At 39.2% G+C, this 27,072-nt stretch overlaps 1 protein-coding gene and 1 long non-coding RNA gene across 2 annotated transcripts in view; one reads left to right on the plus strand and one right to left on the minus strand.

Annotated features, from left to right (window-relative positions):
• Positions 1-27,072, plus strand: part of LOC124179942 (maltase 1-like) — a 139,644-nt gene that overhangs the window by 10,463 nt on the left and 102,109 nt on the right. The window lies entirely within an intron of this gene.
• Positions 5,447-6,047, minus strand: LOC124179943. The gene is made up of 2 exons (XR_006870175.1): positions 5,907-6,047; positions 5,447-5,549 (listed from the first exon to the last, which is right to left on the minus strand). It is a non-coding gene; the product is annotated as an uncharacterized LOC124179943 (long non-coding RNA).

Raw genomic sequence — 27,072 nt, forward strand, 5'->3', positions numbered from 1 at the left:
ACACGCTGCCGGCCGCGCACCCACGGACGCACATTCGTGTGTGTAAACAGAAGCGCATCCTCAGCTTGATGATGCTACGAAACACACATCTACGAATAAAAATGAAAGTAAATCACAAAATAAATCGGAAAATGTAACATTCCATGTTATAAAATACTCCGAATTATCGTACCGTGATAACGAAGGCACGTGAATATCACTGTCGTGACAAATTGACGCGCTCGGCACATCTTCCACAATTACTCACCCAATAAAGCTGGCTCAAAATCGTCAAAATAATGCTCTCTGTTTATTTTTAGGGTACTTGCAAGAAAAATTTTTCACTAGTTGTAAATTAATCCACACATCCAATTTTTAGTAATGCGGACCCAGAGTAGCAACACATGTTGAAATTATCGAGATCATTGTTGTACAATTTGGTCGGTTTAACAGGTTAAATTAGTAGACCTGGTTAATGAGCTCTCGGTTCAACCCGTTATCTGACTGAGCCGGTTGATTTGGTAAACCGATTCGGCAGGTTAATGTGGTTAGGCGATTTGGCCGGTTAAACTGGTAAAAAATTATAGCTCGCTCGATCAGTTGATGCTCGATAAATTTTACTATCCAAATCCAATGAATCAGCTGTAACTAATCGTTGACCGACCACTCCGGTGATAACTCATTATCGGAAATTGCTAATTTATTGATATACTTGTATCAAAACCGGGATATTCTGGCAAAAATTACGAATAAAGGCGAATACTTCAACCAAAGACATAACTTTTTTGGAACGTTTCTTAGTTATTTTTACCTCTTATACATTCAAAACTCTACATTGATTATTATTTCATTGTTCTTAGAATTATAATTTACTTAAACGAACCTTCGGAAGCGAATTTAGAATTCGGAATTCGGAATTCTGACCTAACTGCAATCAGGCATGCGTTACACGTACGGTACATCCCTCACAATCAACGACATGTGTGAACAACTCCAGATCTTGAAGCAGTCTCAGCGTAGAAAGAAGATTCCTTCAACAGTGAGATAATACAATAATGACAACAGACAAGCTGTATAGTCGAAGCTTCTTCATAGGCGAAGTTGCCTCGTAGTTTTGAATTGAACCTTTTTTATTAGTGTGAAGGATAGAGGTTGAGGTTTTCTTGAATAAAAAACTCTCGCGTTTGAGCCATCGAATTATGAATGTTTATTGGCTCTTGTGGGAAAAGCCTTGCGGCATAAAAACCCACGATGTATGAACGTGTATTTGTAAACGTATAAAAGCATGTGTCGACTGTGTATATGAATGTGTATATGCCGGTTACAACCCGTTTGGCTCATGCCACCGCGATCTCGAGTGCGTTTCGTATTGCGATTTTTGTTTTATCGATTCGATCGAATTTCGTATGATTTGCATTTGCCTTACTCCGAGGAGCGAACGTATATAAGAGTATGATTGGTGTTGGTAGTACACCAAGAGCGCTCGGGCTCGTTGTATGATGGAAGGGTGCAAGACCCTTGGTATGCGTGTATGGGCACTCGGTCCCGTGTAGAATGAGAGACACTCGGGCCGTACTCATCTACCTTACTCCGTAGAGCGAACGTATACGAGAGTATATTTGGGCCTCTCGTCTTTTGGTCGTGGTACGAGAGAACGCACGGCGTCACTCACGATCGTCACTAGACGGACGACTGAACTTGACTGTTTTTAAAAAATGCGTGATGCGCGCTCGCCTCCTCATCTACGCGAAATTTGGCATCCCTGCGGAGACGAATCGTTCGAGCGCGGCTCGCACGGAGATCGCAATGACACGGGCACAAAACGACGCTCAGGCACTGAACACAAGCAAATATTCAACAACTTCAGGCCGCTTGATCGTATTCGAAATAACTCCTTTCACCTTTGTGCAAGAATTATCCTACCTATTAGTGACTACGCGTAGACTTATACCGGGGGAGAAGTAATTTGTCGAATTGACGTGTCAATAGTCCATGAATTGATAAATAGTTCACTTGCATTAATGAGAATTACTTGAATCCATGAGAATGACTTGAATTCATGGGAATTACTTAAACTAACAGAGAATCACCTGAATTAATGAGAATTAACGGAATTAACGGAGACATAATAGTCGATTTCTGGAACTGTTTAGGTCGTTTGACCAGAGTTCTTCTCTAACTTCTATCGGGATGAGATGAGTGAGTGAGAGGGTGAATAAATGAATAACACGATTTCGCGGGAAAGACAAGACGCTTGCTTCGGCATAAAAACCCTCACGATGCAGAGGGAAAACTCGAAGCAAGAGAAATGTTTATTAACTGCAAATCGGATTATCATAATACGGGAAAATACAGTCGCTGGTGCGTTCCTTGTGAACTAGATTGAATAATCTTTCGATGATCTTAAGTCAACTTATGAAACCTCCATGGGAAAACCGCGAACCGCAACCTCCAACGCTAACGTGAAAGCGGGTAAGGGGGAGCGTCAGGGTGGCCCAATGCCGTGCAAACAGCGGTCCCGACGTCTCGGAAAACCAACGCTGAAGTGCTCGGCCGACAATGTATGTCGCCGCGATGACGCTCGCCCCGGAGACGGGCACCTCCGGTCCAACCGAAGGGTGAACCGCGTCTCCCCAGACTAACTTCAACGCATAAATCTTAAAACTACGCGAAACAGAGTAATCGACGCGCGCAGGTAAAGGAAAACCTAACACGTCCTACCTATTCAAGCGGTCGAGCCTAACTGACTTGCGCTGCGCCCTCACCGGCCAAGCGAACGTACGTAGCTGGAATCACTATAACGCTGAACTAATACTAATGTGAAATAAGAAAGTAAATCTGTTGTTGTGACCCTTTATTCACCTTATACGTGGTAAATAGGTACAACATACGAATATAACGAAACTAAAATATTTACTGTGATGACTTCACAAACTAACGTAATAATAATAAAGTTGTGCGAACAGGAACTGATCGGGATTAACAGAGAATTGAATTCAACTAATTTCAATTTGTGCCGGAATGATCTTTTCAGCGTGCAATAATTGTGCCCGTTTATTCACGACCTCTTTTTTCACAATTTTCGGAGACGCGAAAAATCTCGGTTCTCCCCAAGTCTCTATCATAGTATTCATAGTAGTCATAGTAACCACAATAATAAGAATATTAACAGTTACTGCATATCGTAGTACGGAATGTATCGCAATAATAGTGATATTATGGGAAACCTAAAATAAACTCGAACTAGCATGAGGGGTAAGAAAAAATTGGGTTGACGAGACCAAAAATAGTCCGAAATGAAGGAATTAAGTTAAAATGAATTTATTAATTTGGTTTGACAGTAAATTCAGAAAAAAATTGACGAAATTTTTAGGTATTGACGTGAATTGGGGTAAGTTATCGAAAATTCTTGGGGAAAATACTAATTCAATCGAATTGAATGAATTAATTTGAAGTAACAGAGGAAACAAAAAGAAATCAATTGAAGTTATTCAGATATTCACTTGAATTAAAGTCAATTCGATAATTGATGGGCAAAGTTGAAAATTATTAAATTGAAAGAATCAAGTTGAATGAAGTTAAATTTAGTTGAATTAATCTAAATCAACAGAATTATGTTGAATCAAATGAATTATTCTAATTTATTTCAACCTGCGGAATTACTGTGGCACTCAAATGTTGAGTTATTCCCTCCTCGACTAATACCTTGCCTGAGCTTATTCGTGGATTCTTGTCTATCGATAAAAGATCTTATGAAATCACCGTATCGATCCAAACAACAAATCAGCTCAACTTCGGGTGACGATTGATTTCTTATTTAGATGCAATGATTAAGTATGCGAGGATTCGTCGTTACGTACGTATGGCAGGTATTCCGTATACCCACCAAATTACAGACTCTACGAGCCTGACCATTTTACATTTCATCAGTTGAATTTTTGTGACAGTCGTCACATGAGAGAAAGGCAGATTTTCATTCATAGAATTTATTTATTTTCCGTTTCTGTCTCACGGTGGTTTTAGCAAATCTAAATAATTTCATCGTAATCGTTTGTCCAGTACTTGATTAGCCGAAGCTCCGGGGTATAAATAATGCTATAAAATAAGGCATCGAACTCGTTGGAGCACTCCGCATCAGTCGAGTAGTCTAGTCGGAACGTACATGACTTCATTCGACAAGGACCTAAGGTTCGACAATTTTTTGACAGGTTAATTAGAGATGCCAAGTTACCACATCTGTAAGTTTGGCCTGAAAAATGATAGCAGATATGCCTACAATTTTTTCTAGATATTTGAAAATTCCGTAAATTAGCATCGTTTTTTTTTATGTTCATTTTAGCGAAAAACGGTTCCCACAAAAGTAGTCCATCGTATTGCCCTCAAATTAGACTTATATAAAAATCACGAATCATTGTTAGTTTATTTGTGAATTGCGGCTAGGCACAGACATCGAGCGTGTGTAGGGGAGGGTGGGGCAAGACGGCCCCCCTGGGGCAAGAAGGCCCCCTACAAAAATTTGGTCACAAAATTTTTTTTTTTTTTTCTCAAATTATCGGGATTTTGATATATTAGCTCATTTTTAACCCTACGCGAGATACCTCGGGCAAAATGGACCAGCCAAAAATTCTGAAAAATAGATTTTTTAAATATTTTTATCGTCAAATTATGAAGAATTCAATGTACTTATTCATTCTTCGCGCAACTTTATTATTATTACGTTAGTTTGTAAATTCATAACAGTAAATACTTTAGTTTCGTTATATTCGTATGTTGTACCTATTTACCACGTATAAGGTCACAACAACAACAGATTTACTTTCTTGTTTCACATTACAATTAGTTCAACGTTATAGTGATTCAAGTTACGTACGTTAGCTTGGCCGATGAGGGCGCAGCGCAAATCAGTTAGTCTCGAGCGCTCATAGGTAGGACGTGTTGGGTTTTCCTTCACCCGCGCGCGTCGATTATTGTGTTCCGCGTAGCTTTAAGATTTATGCGTTGAAGTTAGTCTGGGGAGACGCGGATCACCCTTCGGTTGGACCGGAGGTGCCTGTCTCCGGGGCGAGCGTCATCGCGGCGACATACATTGTCGCCCGAGCACCTCAGCGTTGGTTTTCCGAGACGTCGGGACCGCTGTTTGCACGGCATTGGGCCACCCTGACGCTCCCCCTTGCCCGCTTCCACGTTAGCGTTGGAAGTTGCGGTTCACGGTTTTCTCATGGAGGTTTCATGGCATTGGGCCACCCTGACGCTCCCCCTTACCCGCTTTCACGTTAGCGTTGGAGGTTGCGGTTCGCGGTTTTCTCATGGAGGTTTCATAAGTTGACTTAAGGTAGTAGTCCGGTGTGACGACCGAAATTTAGACGTTTTTTCATGATTTTTTTTTAAAAAGTAAATAAAATGCTATCGTTTTAAAGTTTTTACATGTTTTTATTGGTGTTTTGAAGTATATAAAAAAATTTTTTTCAAGTTAATTTTACATTAATTTGTTTAAAATTTTTGACGTCAATATGGAGTCCTCAAAGAAAAGATGAGTTGGTTCGGGGAAACACACAGCCTTCCAAAGTCATCTGAAATAAAAAATTCAAAGAGATTATTATTCTGTAGACTTCATTTTAGGTCCCGAACCTTAAATATACATAAAAATAAAAAAAAAAAAACAAAATGGCGGACTTGTGAAAAAAGTTCTCAAAATCTAATTTTTTTTCTTCATAAATTGTTTAAATAAAATAGTTTATAATTAAAAAATTAAATGTTTTAAAGGTTCGGCATCTAGATATGTGTGTCTAGAATAACGGGTTAAATTTTTAGCTAAATCGGTTGAATAGTTTTGAGTCAGTGATTCCCCGAACTTTCGAAAACATGGTTTTGAGAAAAACGGTTTTAAAGTTTTGACAACAGATTTTTTTCAATAAAATTATACTCACATTAATCAGCTATGCCTGGTGCATAGAGCAGTCCTTCCGTTTCCTCAAAGTTGTCATTTTCAGCAGCTTTTAGAGCTCTACGTAAAGTTCTGGCTTCTTTGGAGTTGGCTTTTTAAGCACAATATTAGCAACAGATTTGACAGCGACGCTTTCATACACACGATTTCATACACACTACGGCGCGCTCTCTTATTTCAGCTATAACTTTAAGAATAATTAAAATTTATGTCTGAAATTTTTATAGCATATTTTTAAGATTTTTTTCTTCCGAAAAATGTAAAAAAAAAAAAATCGATTTTTTGAACCAGTCACACCGGGCTACTACCTTAAGATCATCGAATGATTATTCAATCTAGTTCACAAGGAACGCACCAGCGACTGTATTATCCCGTATTATGATAATCTGATTTGCAGTTAATAAACATTTGTCTTGCTTCGGATTTTCCCTCTGCACCGTGAGGGTTTTTATGCCGAAGCAAGCGTCTTGTCTTTCCCGCGAAATCGTGTTGTTTATTTATTCACCCTCTCACTCACTCATCCCATCCCGATCGAAGTTGGAGAAGAACTCTGGTCAAACGACCTGAACATTCATTTTCAGGCTGATTGTCTACTAAGTTGACTCTACTTGTAGGGTAAGATGAGCCACTAGGAGCATTTGAAAATAATAATTTTTTTTAATCAAATAATTTTTTTAATTGAAGTAAAGTTTCTTTTTCAGAGTTTCATCAAAATGTCCATGCATTTGTTCGAAATAGGTTAAAAGTAAACTGATTCGATGGTTGAAAGCCACATCGAGTAATAACCGGCTTAGGGGCGCCGTCTTGCCCCAACCTCCCCTAATCTACTTTTACAATAAATTATCGATAATACACTTTGATTCTAGTGAATATCTGAATATTTTGAATGAGTTCCTTTTTGTTTCTTCTGTTAGTTCAAATTGATTCATTCAATCCGATTGAATTAGTTTTTTCCCAAGAATTTTCGATAACTTACTCCAATTCACGTTAAAACCTAAGAAATTTCGTCAATTTTCTTTCGAATTTTCTGTGAAACCAAATTAATTAATTCAATTCAACTTAATTCTTTCATTTCGGAATATTTTTGGTCTCGTCAACCTAATTTTTTCTCATCCCTCATGCTAGTTCGAGTTTATTTTGAGTTTCCCATAATATCACTATTATCGCGATACATTCCGTACTACGATATGCAGTAACTATTAATATTCTCATCATTGTGGTTACTATGATTAGTATGAATACTATGATAGTCTTGGGAGAACCCGGGATTTTTCGCGTCTCTGAAAATTTCGAAAAAAGAGGTCGTGAATACACGGGCACAATTATTGCACGCTGAAAAGATCATTCCGGCACAAATTGAAATTAGTTGAATTCAATTCTCTGTTAATCCCGATCAGTTCCAGAAATCGATTATTAAGTCTCCATTAATTCCGTTAATTCTAAAGACTGATAGCCTTATGGGACTTTGCGTTATGGAAAATTGACGAAATAAATTCGTCGTCAAGCGGCGCCCTCTGTATTCTCTCCTGCACGCGCAACCCAATCTGGCAAGCGGTCGGAGTCGTAGAGGCAACAAGAACTGATGTTACCACCGCTCATCGCGTGTTCCCAGACTATGCGGAGTCGAATATTATTATGGATATGGAGTGACGAACGGGAACAGACTGAAATTTTTATATAGAAGAAAGAAGTCCGTATACTTTTCAACTATGCAAATGTATTTGACAATGAGCCAAATTCAGCAATACTAATGCAACTCCATCTCATAGTCAAAAATAATGTCATCTGAATAGATTCGCAATAAACATACACCTGAACCAATGTAAATATGGTTAGAAACCGTTTCTTGATGCAAACGATAGGAGAAATCGTCGCAGAAGTTAATCAAACGATAAAGATATATAGTTGTTCCTGCATGTTCTAACTTATGTAATTTGGGTACATATGTTTAATACATATTTCTTTTACAAATCGGACCGATTTCAGTAAAAATTGACCGACACATTTTTGATGTAGTTGATTTCTTTCTACGGGTTCTATATCAATAAAAAACGATATACGTATCTGAGGATTTTTTTTTTCCACATATTATGAAAAACATAAGGGGTCGAAAATTTGAGAATTTGGTAATTGAATTAGAAAAAATGGTTCTACGTCAAATTTCCTATCAGAGATCTATAATTCTTTCTCTCTCTCTCTTTTATTTTTTTTCTTTCTACTGTTTTTTTTTTCACTTTGTACTCCGAAAATTTGGTTCATAGAGAACTCAAAAACATTCTCTCCAAGTATGAGCTCTTAATTTTAATAGGAAGGTCCTCCGCCTCGCAGTTTTCTATTTTTTTCTTATGGTAAGGAAGAAAAATACATCGGTATTGGCCCACCCTAATATATATTAATAATAATACTATTATTATTATTATCGATACTTTTTGTAATAAGAATCCCTAAACTGACTGGTAATTTGCGGACACCTCGTAAACTTTGACGATATCTTTTAGTCAGAATAATAGAAAACACTCGTCTTTTCATGATGTTATTGATGACAAGATAGTTATTTTTTCACCAAGAAATATTGTCAAAATGTACGCAGTGTTCACAAATTACCAATCGCGGACACTTTTCGGACACTGTTCGATATCCTTGACGAGAAAAAAGGAAATAGCGAAAAACAATTTTTTCTCCCCAAATTTATGGTTTTTATTATCGATATCTCGATAACGACGATCGATACGTGAAAAATGTATGAGACCTTAATTGTAGATCGTGCAAAGAGCAACAAAAAAATATTATACAAAAAAATTTCGTATCTCAACGGGGAACCGAGTTATGATGAAAAAACTAAATTGAACCCTTTTTTCAAGATGGCGGAAAACGCACAAGGTCATTTTGGTTGACAATTTTAACTTGAGCTTTTCTAGCCACCCCCCACGTAATATCCAAAATGTGGCTTTCTTGGTTCATTTTCATTTCTAACCCGATTTTTCCGACGTAATGACTGGACTAGTAGTAAGTAAACTAGTTCCGACCTTCAACTAGACGGACTCGTCGTCTATACATGATTATATGTAACTACTCTCTAATTCTCTACGCAGGGAATGGACGGTCGGAAAAAAAAATAAGTAACAAAGAGCAAAACTGGTTTAAACTAATGTCAATCACTGTTGAATGTGGAATTTTTATTTGTAGAAAGGTGATTCTGAGGTTTGACGAACGTTAGTGGTTTATCTTCAGTCAGCGATTAATATTCATTGTGAAAATGCATACATTGTATTTTGTGACAGCGTAGCGCGAGCTCATGCGCCCGCGGGTCCGACTTCCGTGGTTGGAGTGAATTGAGCCTGCTATAGCGGCTGACGATAAGCTCACAACAGCCTTGCTGAAATTCTGAACTCCAAAAGTGATGACAGTGAGTTGAGTAATGCGGTCGATTTGTTGTTGACTGAATTAAATATTTTAAATTTTTTCCACGTTTTACGCTATAATATTTTGTCTTGCTACACCCGTTTCGAAAAACACGTATTTGCACATCTAAACACCTCGAACTTAAGTCTTTCGAGATTTAAAAAATTTTTAAATGCATTACTTTAAGTCGAGAATTGAGTGATACACGGAGTGTACGTTCCTAATGTTTCTTAGATCTTTTGCATAGTTCTGCAAACCAAAACATATCGTTGGTAATAGCTAGCGTTGATAATTTTTCTCAATCTTGAGCAAAGAATCATTGAACGCAGAAGACTCTCAGTTTCCGAAAGATTTTGCAAACGGCTTCTACTTTTTCTGATACATATATCAAATTCCAAAGCCACGTGCCTGTACTTTTTGGGCTAACGCGCTTTTCACTTAACAATGATAAAAATCTATTACGCGGACTTATAACAATAAATATTCCAAAAAAATATTTTCTCATGATAAGGATGATTGTAGTTTGTGACAAAGTGATCTGTATGTTCAATTTTAAATACGTGCAAATAGATTCTTGGGTTATCTTCTTGCTATACCACTTTCGATTACCATTTTCGGTACTTTTTTTATAGTAGGTGGCTATAACAAACCACAAGTCTCTTTTTGAACAGCCTCTTCAACTTTTTCAACAGCACCTTTCGGACACGTAACAATGTATTTAATTCTCACCTCTCGAAATTAAACAAATGTGCAACAGTGCAAGGTATAACTATGTAACAGATTATAACTATGAGTACCTTCTGATAACTGTAGTACGTACAGCCGACAGGATAAAAATTAACTTTGTGGATAATGTTGCTGTGGTGCTGTCGGGAGGTTAGTTACTGCATGACGCCAGAGAATATGGTTTATAAGTTGTTTATTGCCAGAAAAATCGGGTTACACAGTTCGGATGGCGTAGTAGAAAATGCGGAAGGCAGGGAAAATAAGCGAAACGAGTTGATAGATACGTATGTGCCAAGAGCGTGGCGAAGACTGGGTAGAGATGAAGAAAAAGTGCAGGCTCCCCCCGAGTCGAGGCCAAGGGTCGCGTCGCGCCATAAATGCCACATGTAGGGAAATTTCCGGCGCGGTCAAACCCTTAGCCCTCGGCTAGCGAGGCGAGGCCTGGAAACTCGAAGGTTAGTTGCAAAGAACTATAGAAAAAGATAAACATGGAGAAACGGAAATATTTTAATGGGTTTTCGCCGGTTTGCCGGTGGCGGGTGTCCGCCACAGTTGCGTTGGAAACAGGATCTGATAATCTAAAAGCTATCGGATGATTCCCCTTGAAAATCAGTTATTGACAAACAGCCGTTGATTTTTCAATAATGTTATATATATAATTCTGAACATTACCAAATTTGCCTTGTGCAAGTCAAATATTTTCCGTCCTTTTTAGCACATTGAGAAACTATGATTGACAATAATTACTATTTAGCGTTTCAAAAATTGAGAAGAAAAATATGGTTTGATAAGTACGTCAATATTATGCCAAAGGTTAAAACATTTTTTAAACTATTTTTCGTCACATTTTCAAAAAGTTGTATGACTGAATGACTACGTTAACAGCTTATCAAAATATAAAATAAATTCACAAAACTTTTATTTTTCATTCCAGTTAGTTTGTAACTAACCTCATGATAGATACATTTTCATTATTCATTTTAATATGTATTCAAGCACTTGCCCAATTTTTCTTAATTAAAACCCAATTACCGCTTCCAAATTTTTCAAAAACTCTTAAAATAGGCCTTCGACATATCTTCAACGTGCTTCTAGCAAAGAGAAAGATGTTTCAGAAATTTTATGTTATTTTCAAAACTTGAGACATTGAATAGTTTCAATTCGTGATTTCAAAAATGCTCAATCAAAAAAAAAACTTCTTCATAGGAACATTCCTGAAATAATTAGAACTGAAAATGAAGTAGTTCAAAATGTTTTCAAAATATTTGCAGCTCAAAGTTGGTTACGTAAAAAACTTTGAAAAAATAAATTGATCGAGCATCTTCAAGATGCGTCGTCTATAAAAAATTCGATATTGTCAGGTAAATATGAACGATACAGATTCAGGTATGTTTAAGCCGAAACCTAACTTACGCGCCATCCGCGAGAGGCAAGAGGAAGGAGAGTTTTGTTCTTTGCTGACGAAGCTTGAGCTGCGTTCTTGCACTTCGTGCACGTGTAATATGGGCCAACTTTTCTCCCTCTTTGTCTCCCACCTCCTTTTTTTTCTTATACTATTGTCTGTCGACGTCGTTGTGAGTCGCGCAGCGCAAATTTATCTCTCTCTTCCGTCAAGCTCGCAACGCTGACCGTACTTGCTTTTAAAATCGCCTTGGTTTATCTCATGTTGGCTTTTCGGCAAGCAGCCAATCGGCTCATGGCTAAAACTTTTTGAGAAGCTAGCCAGTGTTATAAGTAACAGGCAAACGCAAGTTTTGCGGCCTGTCAGTGTCATCGTTGCGGTGCGCAATTTTTTGAATATGTCGGAAAAAACCATGCCCTTGGGTGATGAGGTCACAGTCAATTCTTGTTTTATATTGTTCATTAGATACCTAATTAAACGTGTCATTTGTTTTTGCCGTTTTGAAATACTTGCTCAGAGCTAATTTTTGGAACAGTGATAGAAAACGATGTTTCCTCAACGAATATGACCATGCCAGCCTGATCCGGCGTCATTAAGTACCCGCCATACCGGTTCAAAGATTTCAAGTTCTTCACTTGCCCATATATCATAGGTACTAGTATGGCGGTTGGTTTTTAAGACCTCCATGGTCCATTTTCACGAATAGATGCACTGCCGTACTGATAGGATGTCATTAAATGGCCGCCATACTGGTAAAAATAACTTTTTTTTTAAAGTGTTCTAAAGAGAATCGATAATTTTCATAATCATGAAACAGTGACATAAATGGTTAATTTGCAACGTATTATATGACAAATGTATACTTTATTCAATAAAATGATATATTTGTTGAAATTTTTTTTTTTTTTTAAATTTTTTCTGGAAATGTCACTGCGCTGAAGGCTATCGGAGCTATTCGAGATAATAAAGTAAATAAATTTTCATTTATATGACTGCAGATTGCTTTTCAATCATTATCGTCTTCAGAGCTATCGTCTCCATTGATACTTTCATCCATGGAGAAGGTGTAACAATATTGATTCCCGTAATCGTCGTCCGAATCATCTTCCTCTGTATCCGAACTTTCATCCATGTCCTCTTCGTCGGATCTTACGGCTTCTGCAATTGTTATAAATCGCTGATATGCAATTATATGATTATAGAGGAAATGTAAAACAATCTATCAGCTTTGTGTATTTGGTATTATTTCAAACTGTAATTGGCATTCGCAGTCTTTTTCAGCAGCCTCCGAAGTTTGTGCCTCTTTATGTTCACTTTCAGAAGCTTGTAATTGTTTATAACGTTTTTTAAGTTTTTTTACCGATAGCGTTAAAAGAACGATAACATGTCACGTGATAACCTGTACTTTCATCGATTTGCTCCGGCAGTTTCTTATCTCTGTCTTTTAAACTACACGCTATGCGTATTGATAGCGACTCCTTGCACTTCTGAAACGTTTCTGTTTTAAACAAAGTAACATCGTCATTCCTGGTGGATTGACAGATAAAACACACTGGATCTTCATTAACACAACTTTCACTCATGCTTGCTACAGTGTTCACTTTTCACTATGCCGAAATAAAGACGGTTAGATTCGAAGCCTCGGAACGTTATGCGGCCAGTGCCACCTGCCGGGGTCTCAGGTTCGTATCTCGCCCCGACTCCCCTCTAGGGGTTCACCAAATAGAAATACGAAGAAAGAAAAAGACCTTACTAAGCTGTTGATATTTACGCCCAGGTAATAGATAATATTATTGAAATATAAATATATGTAAACACACTTTGTGATAATGCTTGTTGTAGAATCAATTTTTTTTCAAATATTAATTCATATTCAAAAGACAGCACGATTCCAACAACACTTCTCATTATATTATATCTACCTACTATTTCGAAAATGTGACCACTTTACAGGATTATTCCTCGTATTAGTGACATGGCATCGGTATGGCACTTATAGATTCGTCTTCTAGCCGTCAAAACCAATCAAGAAATGTTTTTTACAGGTGCGTACCTATAATATATGGGCAAGTGAAAAACTTGACATCTTTGAACCGGTGTGGCGGGTACTTAATGACGCCGGATCAGGCTGGCATGGTCATATTCGTTGAGGAAACATCGTTTTCTATCACTGTTCCAAAAATCAGCTCTGAGCAAGTATTTCAAAGAGGCAAAAAAAATGACACGTTTAAATAGGTATGGTGGCCAGTTTATGACGCCGTATCGGTATGGCATACAGCTCCTTCAGACTTTGGCTATCGAATGAACAATATAAAACAAGAATTGACTGTGACCTCATCACCCAAGGGCATGGTTTTTTCCGACATATTCAAAAAATTGCGCACCGCAACGATGACACTGACAGGCCGCCATATTTGCGTTTCCCTGTTACTTATAACACTGGCTAGCTTCTCAAAAAGTTTTAGCCATGAACCGATCATACGTGCTTTTTGTTGCGGGCTTCCGGTCTATAAACTACTTTACTTTTTTAAACAAGACTAAATTTATTACTAAATTAAAAGTGCTATTTTGTGAATCTGTGACTGGTTTATTTCAACACCTTTTGCACTCTCCACCATCCTCCGTAACTGCAGTGCATTCTTCCATTTAGCATCGCAGAAGTTCAATTGAATCCTTTACGATTTACCAACGCGCGTACATGTATTTGATTGACATTTATTTTTTCGTTGCATAATTTATGTTGATATATATCCTTGCATATATCAATGGATATATGATATATTGCGACGTGGATTTTTCCCGCTCCTCGACCACTCGGAGAAAATGACCGAGAACTTACCGCGTGCACAATAATTTGGCGTCCACGATGTACCCTGGATCTAAAAACAATATCGCGAAATTTTGTTTGGCGCCTGGCGTGATCAACACGCCTCGAAATCGTTAACACGCTATACCTCGGGAATATGCTCGATAGCTCAGTACCGCGCAGAGGGGAGGGGTAAGTTTTGGGTGGAGAGAGAGAGAGCGCAAGATACGCAACACCAACACGTTATTCTATCAAGCTATTATAGAATCAAAATAATATATTTCCAGCCAACGATAATACAAAAGAATAATAAAAAAAATTATAATTCGAACGTCGCTCTTTGCGACTCAAAATACAAACGGGGGAAATAATAACTCAACAATCGCTCTTCGCGATTCAAAATGCAAAACAGTAGAAATAATAATTCACAATTTGCTCATCGCAATTCACAATCAAATACTTAGATTTAACAACGAAAGAAAAAAAAATTAATAAAACAGAAAGAAAAAAAAATGATAATCTAGACATCTTCTAATGCCTACGTACACTAATCGCTGCCTTAATGATAACCAGTAACTCAAAAACCGAAAACAGAAGTTGACCCGACGCGCTTACCGCAACCGGCTTTTACTATTCACAACGCTAACCGCCGCTTAACAGTAAACCACTAAATCAAAAAAATAGGACCAAAATCATACTCGAGGCACTATCCGCTATCGTCCTCTACAAAATAAAGCATTAATCGCCAGGCTGCAACGCTCATCCACAAGAGCAATAACTAAAGCCAATCCTGATGCGACACGCTAATTGCATCTCTAGCTGTTATTTTTAAGTACGCCGGTACCCACGGTAATCGTATGGCTATGACGAAACGTATCCTAACTCAATTCGCACTTGCAACTCTCGAAAGTTTACAAATCGCTCCGCTAATCCGAGCGTCCAAGCACGATGATACGCGACCTACACGAGAGGTGACACTTTTACCTAAGCTGACTCGACTTGAACCCATGCAGCAGAGTTTGGCTGCACTCAGTTTGAAACAAAAGCGACTCTCCGTGTTATCGCGAGAACTCAGGCTACGGCCATCAACAAGGAGATCGGCAAACAACTTTCGAGTGCTACTCTAACTCAACAAGGAACTGGCCAACCGTTGACCGGTGCGCCGATCTAAATTGCACTCGAAATGCGTTCCCAATGAATTAATAGCGCTTACCGCTTCGCAACCACACCAGGAATTCGCCAACACCAATCTCGGCCATGACGCACACAATTAACTTTTTATTTTCTGGTCAACACTTGATTATCGCGAACTGTCACCAGGACTCAAGTGTCGAGCTCCGCTAATCGGAGCCGCAATTCGAACATGCCTCGGACATAGGCGCTATACGTCGTGAAAAACTCTTCCGCTATCATTGGCGTTCTCTTTCCGAAATTCTTATAGAATAACTTATCGTTGGTTCCCGTTGTTGCGGAGTGCTGATTGGCTGTCCAGTCTCCAGTATCCCGTAGTTTGACAGTGGCGTGGTGACGACTTCGCGAGGTTACCTGACATCAGCGCGGTGCGGGGAGGCTACGGCTCGCCGGCCACCAACGGGAATCTCGTCCGTCTTGGGTTCCCTCGCGGCAGAGCTCTCCGTTGACGCTCTCTCCGTAGCCTCTTAGGTGGCCCTCCTTTCGTCGCGATCCATCGCGACTGTGATCCGATAATGCTTTTTGAATTTGCCGCCGATCCCGTGTATGATGTCGCATTTACTCAAAACAAAAAAATAAACAAAAATCCTGAAAAATCGTATTCGCTAGACCGAAAATAGTCCCCTCTCAGAGTCTCTGATGCGTGACCTTTGTCCTGGCGCTCTTTTTCGAAATGATTAGCGGTCTGATCCGCGGGATCCCTAATTGCGAGTCTCATCTGGGGTTCGGGGAGCCGTTTAGAACGCGCATCGAAAATGCCACGATATATATATTGTAACAACTGGCGGTCGGTATCGAAAGTTGGGAAGGATGGGGACGAGGAACGAGGTGAGAAGCGGATAGCCATTGAAGTTCAGAGACACAAGTGGTGTCTGCATTTTTGAAACGTCCTCTTACAATCAATTAACAAAGGAGGTCGGTTCCCTCGGTGCAGCTGGACTCGCCCTAACTGTATGGCGGATACTTAACACCAACTTATTCTGATTACGAGTAGGGGTGTCTGTGTGTGTGTGTGTGTGAGTAGGTGGGGGTGGGATGCGATGAAGAGTGGGTGAGGGTTCCGGATGAGGGAGGAGCATGTTATGGGGTGGATCTGACCTGCAGGTTGACGGCTTTGGCAACTTTGGTTTACTTTGGTTGGCTGGTGTCTTACACGGCTTTGTTTCGGTCCTTCCCGTTCAACGGTTCGTAGTAGACTGATCCTTTGTGTCGCAGCCGCGCGGGCTCGGTCCTTCTCGGGCCTCTTCGGCTCCACTCCGCGGGTTTGGGGCTTATTGTGACGTGCATGCGGTAGTGCAACGTCACAATATATGTAAATATATATATATATATATATATATATATATATATATATATATATATATATATATATATATATATACATATATATATATATATATATATATATATATAAATATATATATATACATATATATATACAGGGTGTCCCTAAATTGCCTCCCACGGACTAGCCAGCATAATACCTCGTTAAAATCCAACCGAGAATTTCTTTTCCGGAAACTCGTCCGACGCATAGTTTTTGAATTATAAGCGATGGCGCTAGGCCAATCAGAGTGCACCATTTCATCTGGATTTGCCGCCACGGAAATTGCTGTTTTTTTCGTCTGGGTGAATTATTATTATTCGCTTACGAATTAAATATCGGCACCTCCCCTCTCTCGCTGCTGTATCCCTCATTCTTGAGGATGCGCTTCTGTTTACACACACAAGTGTGCGCCCATGGATGTGCGGCCGGCAGCGTGTGTCGCGGCAACAATACCGAGGTCAGCGCCCGAGAAGGGGTACAGCAGCGAGAGAGGGGAGGTGCCGATATTTAATTCGTAAACGAATAATAATAATTTACCCAGACGAACAAAACAGCAATTTCCGTGGCGGCAAATCTAGATGAAATGGTGCACTCTGATTGGCCTAGCGTTGTCGCTTATAATTCAAAAACTATGCGTCGGACGAGCTTCCGGAAAAGAAATTCTCGGTTGGATTTCAACAAGGTATCATGCTGGCTAGTCCGTGGGAGGCAATTTAGGGACACCCTGTATATATATATATATTGTAACCAATATTTTTATAAGGTTGAGGGTAAAACGATAGAACGATAATTGGTTACCCTACGGCGCAGTCACTAACCTGAATAATTAGATAGAGAGAGAGATACTAAGGGAGCAAGATACGATTGTTGGGCGCCAGACGCACATGCGTCAAAAATAGATAATTAGAGAAAACGACAAAGGTAAAGGTAAAGGTAATAGATAAAGGTAAGGTCAGGTTCTACGACGGTTTTGCACAGTTCGCTCAGAGAGACAAAATAATGGTAGAGGGGCGGAGTCGAATCCAATAGATAAAATAGGAAACAGGTGAAGCAGGAATAATATCAAATATATTAAGCAAGAAGCGATAAGTTTAATGACAAGCAAGCAGCTGAAGAGATTGAGATACAATTACGATAAATGCGATAATTAGCAATATTTACAGCCAGAGAAAGGTTAAGCGAGGGAGTTAACAAATAACGGAACGTTTTCCGAATAAGCGGGAAATATGCGCAAGCTCGCGATACTAAAGGTAACGATTAACACGGTTTTATGATAGATAGGCAGAACAGAAAAAGATATACTGTATTTAAATTAAGCGGTAAGCAAATAAATCATAAAATATGAGATGCGATTATAAACACATGCGAAATACAACAATTGTAATAGTTATCACATTACCAGAATGATCAGAAATAGGCAGCCAGGGAATTATGAGTTACAAGGTAAATTCAAGCGACAAGTCAAATAGAAAATTATCATAAAATATAGAGAATAACAGATAATACGTAGTCTCTAGTTTGCGGTAAGTGCGAGAGAAAGAGAGATAATATTCGGTACGATAAAAGGCAATTCAAGATAAGACAAACAATATTCAAGATAATTAATATGCAACGTACGGCAAACCAAATAGACTACGGACAACTACGATCAGCGATATTAGCGAAGAAAATAATGAAAAAGATGTTATGCGATACGGCACAATACTCCAATGTCAAATAAACGACGAACGGGACCGCGCAGCGATATAAGATCGCTCCCGCGGTACACTCACTAAGATACGATAATCAACGATAATAGGTAAAGAGACAGATAGACACTAATCAGAGAAAATATAACAAAATAGCAATGCTCAGTAGCTAAGATAAAAATTGATCCTTCAACGGAACGCGCTGCTAAACAGCGATATTAGACATTCAAATATTCTAGAAGAGAAAGATAATAAGATAAAGCGATAGTCACTACAATGCGTAAGTAATAGTCAATCAGTCGCGAAGTTACTTGCAATAAGACAGAGAGAGGGACAAGATAAGAGATAAGAGAGAATAAGGTACGAGCCCAGGTGGCTCAAGCAGACCAACTGCAAGATAAAGAGAAAAGATACGAGCCCAATTGGCTCAAGCAGACCAACTGCAAGGTAAAGAGAGAAAGAGATAAAGGTAAAGGTATGATATATTGCAAGTAATCTCGTAGCTTCACAAAATAGAAAAGGAACCTCACTTCCGTAAAAGAAGATATAGCAGGTGCGAGAGAATGCGATAAGGTAGCGGTAATTAGCGATGACAGGAACACTAGTACGATTCACGGAAGCTGAAGGTAGGATTAATCAAATGCAAAACTAGCAGTAGAGTTACTAAAAGAGCGGTTACTAAAAGCACGTCTGCTGTTATCGGTAACTGAACGTAGAGTGACGAGATGAGCGATGATCCTGATTTTCGTCGAGCTGCTGTCACGTGATTCTTCCTAAAATTTGCGGTATTTTAATTGGACCTGCAGGTCGCGTGGCTTGGTCCACGGATAGGCGGCGATAATCCCTCGCCGCTTGTTTTTCTTTTCCCTCGACGACAGGTATCGAGGTATCGGGACGTCGGAAGGTGGTTAGAGATGTTTTCCTGCAGCTATGCGGTATCGTTGGTGAGGGGGGGGGGGGGGGTCGTACTGCTCATGTATTGCGATATTGAGGTGTGCGGCAATGTTACGTCACCGGTCTCCTGGACTTGCGACAGACTGTAACTCACTCCTTGCTTTACTGGTACTCCCCGTTGTAGCTATTTCGTCGGCGCTGCATCCCGGCCCTCGCTCATCGAAGCCCTCATGCCGGAACGATCTGGTGGTGATGGCCCTCAACCCGGATCCCCACACTAGATCCACCAGATCCACGTGGTCAGCATATCATTAGCCTATTCCACGCCGCAGTCCTTCGATAAGACGGTTCGTGAAGAGAAAGCCGTCTTCTATTGGATAGTCAACGACTTAGTAGATGTTAGGGTCGGTTCAGCTCCAGGCTGATAAGTATCGTCGACGGGAGGCTTTGTTGTGTTTGTGACGCACAGCCCTGTACGCCGCCTGACGATGCATCCGAGCGGTAGAAGCATTCGTTTGTGGTTCGGCTCCTGGCCGATAAGTCTCAAATAGTTGGAGGTGCTGTTGTGCATCACGCACGACCCTGTTTGACAACTAGATAGGCATCCATCGGGAGTGGTTTCAGCGGTATTCGTTCGTCTGTAGTCGGTGGTGGTCGATGTTGAGCTGGTACGTGACCCCTGTCAGGCAGTGTCCTGGTATCTTGACGCGAAGGTCTCGCGGATGGTTCTCGTAGAGCATTACAGAATTAGAAAATAGCATACAATTAGCTTAGTAAAGAGAATTCAACTTAAAGATAATTAGTCGTTCATTTTTGGAGTATTGGCCTCAGACGTGCTTTCGTTATTTTTAGCGATATTTGCACCTAGGGAAATGCGATAATTAAACAAAGTGACGGGGTACGAAATACTACGTCACAATATATATATATATATATATATATATATATATGTCAGAAACGCCTAAATAATGTATGTTAAAAATAAAATAGAGAGAGCAAGAGTGTGCTCTCAAGACACAATAAATATCTCACTGACGGCCACAGTGACACAGCGTACAGAATTTATTAGATGATTTGATACATAGATTAAAAGATGCAAAATAAACGTTATAAAGCGATCTCTCGATGGTGGTGCTAGCGGAGTGTATCGCGCAGAGCCTTTTCAAAATATGTTCTTTCTGACTCGATGACTCGAGCGAGAGTGCCAGGAATGCATTCCCCAAAAGCCTGAGACCTCATCGTCCTTCTTTATTCTTTATGTCCTAGGCCTTTACGCGATACAACCCACTCGTGGTACCTGCACCACGCACCCCCAACAGGCTAAGTATTTCTTAAACATCCTGACGACATCTGGTCACTCGATGTTCGACTTATGACCCTCCATAAACGTCATAAAAAGGTCGAGTGCGTCGTCCGGACTTCGTCTTCGACTGCGATGCAACATATATATATGGGGCATTCCATATTAATTCGCCGGGCCATTAGCCTGACCCCTTCCGATTTTGATGTCCAATTTATTTTGGGTTCTGTTTGGCCCAAAATACGACCTCAAATTTTTGGAAATTTTTATTCCATTTTTAAGGGGTTGCACGAGCTCAAAAATCATAAAATTGTGAGAAAACATGAAGAGGGATCGTTTTTCAATTGACGATTTTTTTTCACAAAAACTAGGACCCAAAACAAAACTTTTCTTCCCAGTCCGAAAGTGGGCCGACAATTAGCATTGTTGATTTTCTTTTTTTCAAGAATATTTCATTTTATTTTGCTGACGAAAAACAATAAAAAAAAAATGCTTTTTTCTTGTGAAACATTTTTTTTCTTAGTTTAAGAGTGAAACGGTAAAAACGACAATAAAACATTTATTAAACAACTTGAACAACAAACACTTTTTGCATTTTTTCACAAGAGTATTTTACATATTACACTTGACGTCGAAAAGGAATATTCTTTTACAATATATAATTTCTGTCATACAGGTAAACACCATACATGTGCTTTCAAATATATACATATACAAATATATACATGGACCTTAGAATAATCTTACATATTACATATTTGATATCAAAAGTACAAAACTTATTTTCTCTTTAACAACAGATTGGCTAAATAATAATTAATCATTATTGTTTGTACTTTCCTTTCTGCGGAATAGAAACTTTCCAATACCGTATGCATTTATACGAACATATGAATTAATTGACATGAAAAGGCGTAAATACTAATAGTACAATATATAGATTATAATTATGATAATAATGAAAATAGTAGCATATAGGTACGTTTAAAAAATATGACATTTCGGCACTCTAAACGTAGTAGTTTTGTGATAACTTTGATGAAATTCATAGGCATACTTATGATTCAACAGATTGAGATCGATTAAACTATAGGTCTTTATTATTTTGGGTTCGACTACAAAAGCATATGGTACTCGTCACTAAAATATTTTGTCTTACATTTGGTACAGATAACGAATGGTACATTGCGATGTACAAAGATATGAGTGTTAACCTGAAATACGGGTAGATCCGTCTGTTCATCAATATGGGTTGCAATTAAAAATCCGACTTTATAAAGAAATCCAGAAACTACTTTGTTCACCACGAATATTCTATCGGATGGATTAAATTGAAAATCGCTTCTCGCTAACAAAAATTCAGATATAAAATTGTCATACCTATCAAATGTGCCTCCGCCTGTGCCAATAAAATTTCTTTCTTTTGTATCTTAGGACAGACACTGCGGAGGAAGATCAACTGTCCTTGCACACTTTCCTCATTGTGAGGGTACACATTTTCGGGGTTGAACGTTTTCTTTCTGCTCAATTTTAACTTCTTTACTAGGCACCTGACGACGTCTATTGAGGGTGCGCAGTCTCCAGGAGATGTAACCTGACCGGCCTTCAGGGTCATAGAATATTTCCTGAAATTTAAATCAGTAAATGCTAGATAGTTTTATTAACACACAAACAATTCGCTACTGTTTATGATCCTGTAAAAAATATCGGGCTAAAGTTTGAGTTATACATAGATAAAGTATGTTAATTCAAAAATTTTTTCAAAGCCAATGCCGACTAGAATGTGGCAGTACTTTATTCCAATTTAATAATTTATTTCCAATAAATTCACCAAATGGAGATAGGTTAGTGTACACTGAGCGTTGTGGTAATTCAGTACGCAGAATGAAATGATAATACTTGGTTGGTACTCAATTATACAAGTCAGCACCAAATGGTTTAAAATAACACCATATAGCGTTGAAAGAACCCTAGATACTATTCAGAGAACACCAAATAGTGTTGGATGAACAGAAAATAGCATATAACGATTTATTGGAAAATATTATTTAATAACACTTACCTGCAATAATAAAATCATTCTATTCCAAGGGCTCGCCAATGGGAGTGAGCACTTTTATCCATTTAGTCTCCCCGTTGTATCGTCCCTTTTGCAACTGGAAAGATATCCCGAGAACAATATCACCACTATCCGGTGCATCCTGTACATTTGATGCTTGCTGCGCATTATTAATCAACAGATTTTCAATTTCAGGGCCATCCATATTAAGCAAAGTCACGGTAAAAACATTGACAAAATCTAATTCCGACATAATTAGAACTATACATGAGGCAGACAACACGTTTTACCTGAAATGCGACGCGACTGCTTGTAAGCGCGCGTGGAGGAAACTGACAATGAGCTTTTCTGACTGCGGGCTAAGGACTTGCGGCATGTTCAAACTTGTACGCGTAAGAGGTTTCGATATCAGATTGACACCATCGGTGTCAAAGTAACACTGTGTCGGTGTACACGTAATTCTGTGACAGACTTGGATTTTGAGGTTGACACCATCGCCGTCAAACCAACACGTTGTAAACAATCGACGGTGTGAACTTCTATAAAACTTCTGTAGACTGCATTGCGGTTTGGAAGCAACACTATTTGGTGCTTTTTAACTTCCCGTTTCTCCGTTTTCGGAGAAAAAAGGAAATTATTGTAATCACCCCGAAAATGAAAAGTTAAGTGTTCACTAAATCTTGACGTTTCAAGATCTAGAGAATCATCTTCGACCGCTTTCGGATGGACGACCGTGTGTGTATGTATGTATGTATATATGTATGTGATCAATTTTTTTGTCCGACGATATCTCAAAAACGAAGCACGGCATTTCAATGATTTTGGTCGCAATCGACGCGGCTTTTCAAAACTTAGAACTGATCAGATTTTTGCTTTGATAGGTTCAGTACTTTTTGAATTATTCGAATAACAAATCTCCGAAAAATAAAATAAAAATATCTTGAGAATGGATCAACGGATTTAAATGAAAATTGGTACCATGAGATTTCTGGGGTCGCTGAGTACGAATATGGGATCAGATTTGCAAAATCTAAAATGGCGAATCCAATATGGTGGAATAAAATCTAAAAATATTCGGATTTTGGTAGAAATTAGTAGGCGGAGGTTTTTTAGGTCACCGATAACAAATCCAAGGTCAGAATTCCCAAATTTATAATGGTGGATCCATTATAGTGGTTCAAAATAAAAGAAAATCATAATATCTTCATGTAATATGGTATCCAAGGGCTTTCGACACATCAATCACGAATCTGAATTTGTAGTTCGAAATTCGAATTGGATATTATTATTTTTTTATTCCGTGAACTTGGAACCTGCAGTGTGATAATGGGAAGATCGAGGGCTGGCTCACGGTCATCCTAAAGCCGCTTGTTAAACACACGCAACTCGTCATTTTCGACACCATATAGTGCTAAATTTTGAATTAACGAATAAATGTTGCCCATATAATATATACTAATTTATACATACATGCGTATAATCTGATATAATCTTATTGGATTAAATTCGAATTGTAATTTGTTTGTTTTTATTTAATTTTATTGTGTTATGGCGGACTATTTTTTTCGCGAGTAATCTCGCGCACGGTGAGATATAATCACAGAATATAATTCTCAAGTTATGTACGAAGATTTCCGACATCTAGACAGTGAATATACCTCATACCACAGACGAGGCTCATTGTGACTATGACAATTTTTATTTTGAAGATATACTAACTTCTGAAGAGGGTAAATCAACACCTTAATCATTCAAATTGCACCGAAAGGTGTCTGTTTGAGTAAAAAACTGCAGATGGTGTTGATTCACGTAAGATGACATCATTTTTAATCCCAACAACATTGCCGGAGTATTTCATAAACTTTATTGGTGTTATTCGTGACACCGAAATTCCCAGCCAATAAATCCGAGCTTATTTACTAACTTCTGAAGAGGCTGAATCAACACCTTAGTCATTGAAATTGCACCAAAAGGTGTCAGTATGACTTAAACACTGCAGATGGTGTTGATTTAGTTAAGGTTACACCATTTTTAATTACTACAACATCGCCGGAGTCTTTCATACACTTTATTGGTGTTGTTTGTGACACCAAAATTCCTAAACAACAACTCCGAGCTTGTTTACACCACAAATTTTTTACAGTGTATAGACTCTTGCAGCAAGCGCGACACTTTTTCGGCACTCACCGTAAACAAGTAGCATACCCGTATATTTACCTACACTATAAGGGGCCATCCCCATGTATGTCAGATACGTTCGATTCCTTTGATCATACTGATTAATCTATGCTTTGCTAGGCCTATGAGTAAACATGACATTCATATGCCAACATAATCCTAAATAAGAGAACAATTTCGAAATTTTCAGGTGAGTTGAAAAATTAACAACGGAGCCAGGAATCGAACCTGGTATCTAGAGATGCTTTACCGGAGACTTACTCCACTAGACCACCTAGCCGCCCTGACTACAGTGTCGTTAATTTCTCTCATCACCTGTATTTCGAAGATTGTTGTCTTCGTGTGCCATTGAATATGTTTACATATTGGATATTTGAGATTCGTCGCGAGGAGACACAATTTTGACATGTGTGTAAAGCTTGTTGGTATGTGTACACATGTGCTATATGTGGATATTTATGTGAATTAAATTTAATTCGCTTAACCACTTAAACGGCCCGGCCGTTTATTATTGCTTATATGAAATACAACATATCATATTGTTGGCGAGAAAAATTTGCTAGATAAGAAAACAATTTCAAAATTTTCAGGCGAGTTGAAAAATTAACGACGGAGCCAGGAATCGAACCTGGTATTTAGAGATCCTTTACCGGAGACTTACTTCACTAGATCACCTAGCTGCCCTGACTACATAAACCTAAATGTTGACATTTCGTACTGTCGTTTTTCCTTTGTTGTCATACGTCATTATTGTTTCTTATACATAGTGGTGACGTACATGTAGATTCCCAACCTTGCTTCAATAACAACACTATTAACTTTTCGACGCTATACTAAACATAAGCCAGATTGGCTGAGGGCGACGGCCTAATTCGTCAACTGAGCTCCTCCCATTCTGTACGTTTTAAGTAACTCACCCTGTATGTATTGTAACGTGGCATTTTTGATGCCCGTGACAAGGGGTTCCGTGAACCCTGGGCGGAACCAAAATTTAGGAATTCTCGAAATTGAGTCGCGAAGTCTTTGCAAAAGAGCGCCAGGACTAGAGTCACGCATCCGAAACTACGAGAGGGGACACCTTAGCGAATGGGGTAAGATATTTCAGGTTTTTCTTGTTGTTTTATTTTTCAAATTACCCCGGCATCAGGCAGAAGTCGGCACCGAATTCGAGGAAATTGCGGAGTGGCGGACTAGCAACAATTGCGAAGGAAGGATGTCGAGGCTGCGGAGGGGGAGCCGACGCAGATCCCCGCATCGCGGGCATCCAAGGTGGACGCGATACCCGCTGGCAGCCGGCGCGCCGCAGCCTCTCCCCCTTCTCAACTTGCGATGGACCGACTAGCGACGAGGGAGCACTACGCTCACTACCGAGACGTCATGGATTTGCGCGGAGGACGAGATTGCGATTTAGCGTTAAGTTCTGCGCCGCGATGCTATTAAAGGTGCGCCTCGAATTGCGCAATCGACGAAATCGTTGACGGATCGATTATTGCGTATTCTTGTCGGTATGACGTCACGTATGGGATGGCGTATCGAGATATGTATTGCAGCAGGCCGTAGGTTTTTGAAACGACTCTTGTTCTGGCGGTCGTGATAAGTAGTCACGTTTGGGGGAGTTTCGCGAAGTAATGAAGTCGCCCGAAAATCGCAAGGGGAATGGAAAGAGAGTTGCAAGGATGTAGAAGGTAAGCGTTGCTTCTATCTCCGCGATTGAATTTCAAGCATAATTACAAAAAGGCTTGCCGCATAACGGATAGCCGGTTTGGATTTGCGTTGTAGAAAAGTACTCAAAATTCTTTTGCGTGATGACAGTAGCTTGAGTACGCGTGTTAGAGTAGAGTAAATTTCGAGTTCTTGAGAAAATTGAGTAGAGTCACGGGTTTTAGTTGAGTCCCTCTCATTTATGAAATTAAGTACAGCCGAATTCCGCTGTATAGGGTCAAGCCGCGTTATCGAGTTTTTCAGTGTCACCTCTCGAGTAGGTCGGGGAGTGCCGAATTGGAGTGCTCGGATTAGCGAATAACGTTTTCGAGGATTTTGAGAAGGTTTGATTTCGGATGCGTTGCGATAGCGAATAGTTGAGGTTACGTTTAGTTGCGCCTGCGCTTAGTTCTGTACCCGTTTAGTTAAGATGATGTTAATTGAGTTGTGTTACCTTGAAATTGTGTTTAGTTAG

Source organism: Neodiprion fabricii, chromosome 4 (genome assembly GCF_021155785.1).
Source record: "Neodiprion fabricii isolate iyNeoFabr1 chromosome 4, iyNeoFabr1.1, whole genome shotgun sequence".
NCBI classification, from domain to species: domain Eukaryota; kingdom Metazoa; phylum Arthropoda; class Insecta; order Hymenoptera; family Diprionidae; genus Neodiprion; species Neodiprion fabricii.